This window comes from Vombatus ursinus, unplaced genomic scaffold (genome assembly GCF_900497805.2).
Source record: "Vombatus ursinus unplaced genomic scaffold, bare-nosed wombat genome assembly UNPS02014786.1, whole genome shotgun sequence".
Taxonomy (NCBI): Eukaryota; Metazoa; Chordata; class Mammalia; order Diprotodontia; family Vombatidae; genus Vombatus; species Vombatus ursinus.
Window position 1 is genome coordinate 10,267,522 of NW_020954564.1, and position 5,871 is coordinate 10,273,392.

The following is a 5,871-nucleotide window of genomic DNA, read 5'->3' on the forward strand; positions in this document are numbered from 1 at the left end:
ATAATCCCTGGTGCATAGTAAGTACTTAATAAATGCTCTATCTATCTATCCATCTACTTACCTACCTATGTCTACTTTTTCTCCTGAGCTATAGTTATAACTGCCTCTTGGACATCTCGAATTGGATGTCCTATAGGTCTCTCATACTCAGCATGTCCAAAGCACAACTCATTATCCCTCCTCTCCCAAACTCCTCTTTTCTTTCTTTTTTCCCACATTAATCTATCTTAATGATCTTAAAATTCTGTGACAAATTTTTGATCAAGTTGTTCCCATTAAAAATTACTGACTTTAAAAACTAGTAACTTAAAACTGCCACGAAACAAATGGTCTACAAAAACATTCCTTTCTTGCTGAAACTTTTATGATGCATTGTAATCATTAACTAGTCTTTTACTATTAAATTTAAGGGTCAAATGAGACAAACCATTCTGAGACTGTTCTTCCATCACTGATTAAAGCTGGAGTGGCAAGCGTTGTTTCTGGACATTTTGAAGAGAGTTTGTGACCTTGCCTTCCTGTCAACTGCCTCATATCACAAACAGCAACACAACCCAGAGGAGGATAATCAGAAAAACTTTCCACATGCATAGGCTTACCTGGATCCATTTCAATGATGGCAGTATCACCATATTCCAGAAATTTAGGGCCATCTTCCAGATTCTTACCAGAATGATGATCAATCTTCTTTAGTTCAGCAAATTTGCAAGCAACGTGAGCAGTGTGACAATCCAGAACAAGCACCTAGCCCACACTGATTTGGTCTGGATGGTTCAGGATAGTGACCTGTGCAGTAAAGCCAGTTGTTTCCAAGGATGGATCATTCTTGCTATCACCAGCCATATTACACAGCAGACATCTTTGACAGACATGTTCTTGACATTGAAATCAACAGAGCTTCTCAGTCAGAGCTTCACTCAAAGCTTTATGGTGCATTGTGACAGACTTTACTTCAGTTGTAACATTGACTGCAGAAAAGGTCACCAATATGCCTGCTTTCCATATAGCCAACAGGTACAGTACCAATACCACCAATCTTGTAAACATTTGGAGTGGCTTGTCAGTTGGATAAGTTGGTGGCAAGATGCAATCCAAAGCTTCAAACAGTGTAGTTCCATTAGCATGGAACTTTCCAATTCAAGTGACTTTCCAATTCAAGAAGCTTGATTCTAACATGTTGTTGCCATTCCAACCTGGAACTGGTACAAAAGCTACTCTGTCAGGGCTGTAGCCAATTTTCTTAATATGAGTACTGATTTCCTTGCCAATTTCCTCATACCTCTTCTGGCTGTAGAGGGAACTTGGTGGAATTCATTTTGTTGGCACCAACAATTAGTTGTTTCACACCCAGTGTAGTGATCAGAAGGGCATGCTCATGGGTCTGCTCATTCTTTGAGATACAAGCTTCAAATTCACCAACACCAGCAGCAGTAATCAGGACAGCATAGCCTGAGATGTGCTTATAATCATGTTCTCGATAAAATCTTTGTATCCTGGAGCATCAATAATGGTCACATAATACTGGCTGAGCTCAAATTTCCACAGGGAGATATGAATAATGACACTACATTCATGTTCTGCCTTCAGCTTACTTAAGACCTAGACATATTTGAAGGAACCTTTTCCCATCTCAGTCACCTCCTTTCCAAACTTCTCAATGGTTCTCTTATCAATTCCATCACATTTGTAAATGAGGTAGCCAATTGTGACGAACTTCCAAAGTCTATGTATCCAGTAACAGCAATGCTAATGTGAGTCTTTTCTTTGCTTTTTTTTGTTAAGGTTTAGCAATAGTTTTCACAACATCTGTGTTCTGGCAGCAAACTCACTGCAAAGACCAACTCTCCTCTTTTCTGAAATTCTCTTTTACTGTTGAGAGCATCACCATCTTCCTAGTCATCCAGGCTTACAATTCCAATGTTATCTTCAATTCCTCTCTTACACACCCCACATATCCAATCCATTGCCCAATCTTGTCATTTCTATTTTTCTCCACTACATCTTTACTACATCTCTCCTATGCATCTCTACTGCAATAGCCTTCTAAGATTTAGAATCTAAATGATCTCCTTGCCTCATGCCTCTTTCCTCTTCAGTCCATCCTCCATTCAGCTGCCAATGTGATTTTTCTGAAGTGTAGTTCAGACCATGTCACTCCTCTTCTCAATGAGATATAATGATTCCATATAATCCTCAGAATCAAATATAAAGTCCTCTGTTTGGCATTTATAGCTCTTTATAACCTGCCCCCTTCCTATCTTTCCATCTTTCTTAAACTTTAGCCTTCTCCACACACTCTACAATCCAGCTACCCCTATCTACTTTCAGTTCCTTAAATAAGTCAATTAATCTCTTGGTTCAGTGCTTTTGCATTGGCTATTTCTCTGGCCTCATGCCCCTTCACTTCTGCCCTAGTTTTTCTTGCTTCTTTCAAGACTTAGCTCAAATCCCACCTTGCATAGGAGATCTTTCCCAGTTCCCCCAGATATCATTTCTGTTCCCTTTCAGATACTTTTTATCTAGTGTGTATTTATCTTGTATATACCTTGCTATCTTCATGTCATCTCCTCCATTAAAATGTACATTCCGTGAGAGTAGAAACTGTTTTTTAGATTTTTTTTTTGGTATCTCCAATGCCTGAACGGTGTCTTGCAAATAGTAAGTGCTTTTAAGTACTCATTGACTGCCTGACTGACTGACTAATAGTTAGAGCTGTCCAGCAATGGGACTGGCTGCCTTACTAAGAAAGGCTGCCTAAGAAGGAGCTCCCAGTCAGTGAACACCTTTAAATAGAGCTGGATGCCAACCTGACAGGGTTGTTGTGGGGAGGGTTTTTACATACTGTTGGATTAGGTATCTTTCATGGGAAGAGAGTGGGAGGTGTAACAAAGACAAACTTCTCAGCCTCGCACTGTGCAAAAGCCTGGCCCTGCTTTTCATTATTAGCCACTATTTTCTGTGAGTTCAGTTGTTTCATAGTCTTGGATGTTTTATGATTTCTAAGAAAAAACTGAGTTTCAGTGAAGGCCAGAGCTTAATGTAGTTCAGTATATTAAATTGGAATGAAATAGCAATGGTTTGGTATTAAAAAACACTTGAGATGAAACATAAAATCACAGATTGCTAGCATTGGAAGGAAATCTTAGAATATAGAATGATAGAAAATAGAATGATGAAGTTGAAAAGCAACTTAGAGCAACTTAGAATGTTAGACTACAGGGGACCTTGGACATTATAACCCAGTAAGTTACATGCAGCCCCAATCCTCTCAAGTATTACTTGAACCAGATTAAGATGTAATTGGGAAATATTTAACAAAAGAAATAAAAATACAATAAAATATAGATAATATTAATATGTGGTTTTCTAAGTTAATGTGCAGCCCTTAGGGATTCCTTATGCATAGTTTAGTGGCCCCACTTCTATCTGTGTTTGCCACCACTGATAAAAGTCTAGCCCCTCTTCTTAAAGACCAAGAAACTGAGGATTAGAACCCAGATATTGATTCCAAGTTCACTGTTCTTTTCACTAAACCAGGCTGCCTCCTCTTCCTTCCTTCTGCCTTTGTAACTCTGTCCCATGTATTTTTGGGCTACTGAAATAAGTTTCTTCTGCCTGAAAGCACTTTATAAACTTTAGACCATATTGTAGTGGCAAGTTGTAATAATAGTGGTTGAAGCCAAGTAAAAAAATTCCGGTACGTCATTTTCTATGAGAGTTGGATCCTAGAGAACACCTCGTTAGAAGAAATTCCTTGAATTATGTTTCCCAGAAGGCTGTATGTCTTGTGTACAGAACAGTGGTATTGCCCAGCAAGGGCTCTTATGGATGGTGAGTCTTCTAAGTGTCAAGAGATATAAAAACATGGGCTGCTGAAAAAAAAATTGTGAACAAAGATGGAGAAGCAAGTCATGACTGTGCTCAGAACATGGATACAAAACAAGAGTACATGGAATAATATTGTCATGATGTTCCCAAATCTAGTCCAAAATTCCAGGCATAATCCAGATGGCCATGAAGCCAAGACATGAAATTATAGATTCATAGTTCTAGAGCTGAAAGGCCCCTTAGAGATGAAATAGTCTACCCTCTTTCCCCAGACACACACACACACACACACACACACACACACACACACACACACACACTTTACAGTTAAAAAACTGAGGCTAAGAGAGTTTAAGTGACATGCTCAAGGTCACAAAGTCAGTAAGAGGCAGAATCAGGATTCAAGTTCAAGTCCTGTGATTCCAAATTTGCCTCTTTCCACTGAACCTCTTTCCACAGATCTCTAGTCTGCCCCCAAAGAAGCTTAAGAAGACCTGCAGCTTGCCTCCCAAAGGCTTCTGAAGACCTTCATGAGGTAGAAGATAGTAAGTTTAAATCTTTTTTTAGCCCCTGGCTAAACTTTAGAGATTTCTAGTTCCCTTTCACAAATACGCTTGCAGGATTTGTAATAATTAAGGGGACAATTAAATTATAATCCCCTTGGAGATTATAAGGGGTTGTTTCCATTTCTGTGTTGTCAAGATATTAGAATATACCCTGTTTTCCAGAGCTAAGGCACAGCTTTATACATAACAACAATCCTTTGCGCTTACCTTCTGGAACTGATGGTCCCTGGGCTTGAATAAGCACTATCAGGCCCAGACATGAAGCCCTGCTATGAATGGACTTTTTGTCACTAGACAACCTTGCCTCACTGTTGCTGTTGTGCCTCACTACTGTTGCTACATTATACTGTTGGACTCTTTGTCTGGCCACAAGTATATAAATAAAGGTTCAGTCACACTACAGCGGGTCTCCCCACTAGTGGCGGGGCTCCAGCACATGACTCCATGCAAGTTATTTCCCTCATTTTGAAATTAAACTTCTGTTTGGTTCCTGACTGTCTCTAGCTCGCTCTGTTCAGCTCTGACCATCCACAGGTTAGAGGCAGGTTCAGTCCAGTTGACAGTGTAGGAGATTGAAAATTTCTCTATTCATTAATTTTTTCCCTTTTAGTTAAATTCATATTATGGCTTAATTAACTATTATATTTCTGGTCTTGGGACAGATAAGTGGCACAGTGGATAGAGTGTTGGGTCTGGAGTCATGAAAATTCATTTTCTTGAGTTCAAATATGGCCTCTGATACTTATTAGCCGTGTGACCTTGAGCAAATCACTTAAACCCTGTTTGCCTCCATTTCCTCACCTGTAAAATGAGCTGGAGAAGGAAATGGTAAGCCACTGTGGTGTCTTTGCCAAGAAAACTCCAAATGGGGTCACAAAGAATCTGACATGCCTGAAGTGACTGAGCAACATTTCTGGTTGTCTGGTCTGGGAATAAAGAATATTACACTGGTTGCTTAGGTCTAGATCTGTATGATCAAATATCTCAAATACCACTGATTGAACCTGTACAGGGTTTCAGAACCAGAGTATGAGGGTGACCTAGTGATAAAATGATGGTGATAATAATGATGTGGATGTTAATGATGCTATGATGATATTAATAAGGCCAATAATAAGCCATTCCGGGCTTTTTTTGTCAGGGAGGGGTCAAGTATAGACTTCTGGTACATAGAGACCATTTACAACCCCCTGTTTAAAACTTTAGAAAACATTCAGATTCATTATTATTTCCCTCAGGAGATAGCATCAACATCTTATAGGTCTTTTTTTCCCCCTGTGACAGCCCATATGGGTTAGGGCAGGGTGGGGCTGAGCTGAGCTAAGGCTGGGGTGGAGTCATCCAGGTAGCAAAAATAACTTCCCATAGAAATAGATGGAGCTCTCAGGGACTGAGCTGGCAGTGTGACAGGCATTGATTTGGGTGGACTGGAGTTATCTTCAGGAAGAGAACCAATCTGGATAACAAACAAAGTCTA

The 5,871-nt window shown here is 39.7% G+C and overlaps 1 pseudogene; it reads right to left on the reverse strand.

Moving 5' to 3' along the window:
• Positions 1-405: 405 nt before the first annotated feature.
• LOC114046983 lies at positions 406-1,900 on the reverse strand (annotated as a pseudogene).
• Between the last annotated feature and the right edge of the window lie 3,971 nt (positions 1,901-5,871).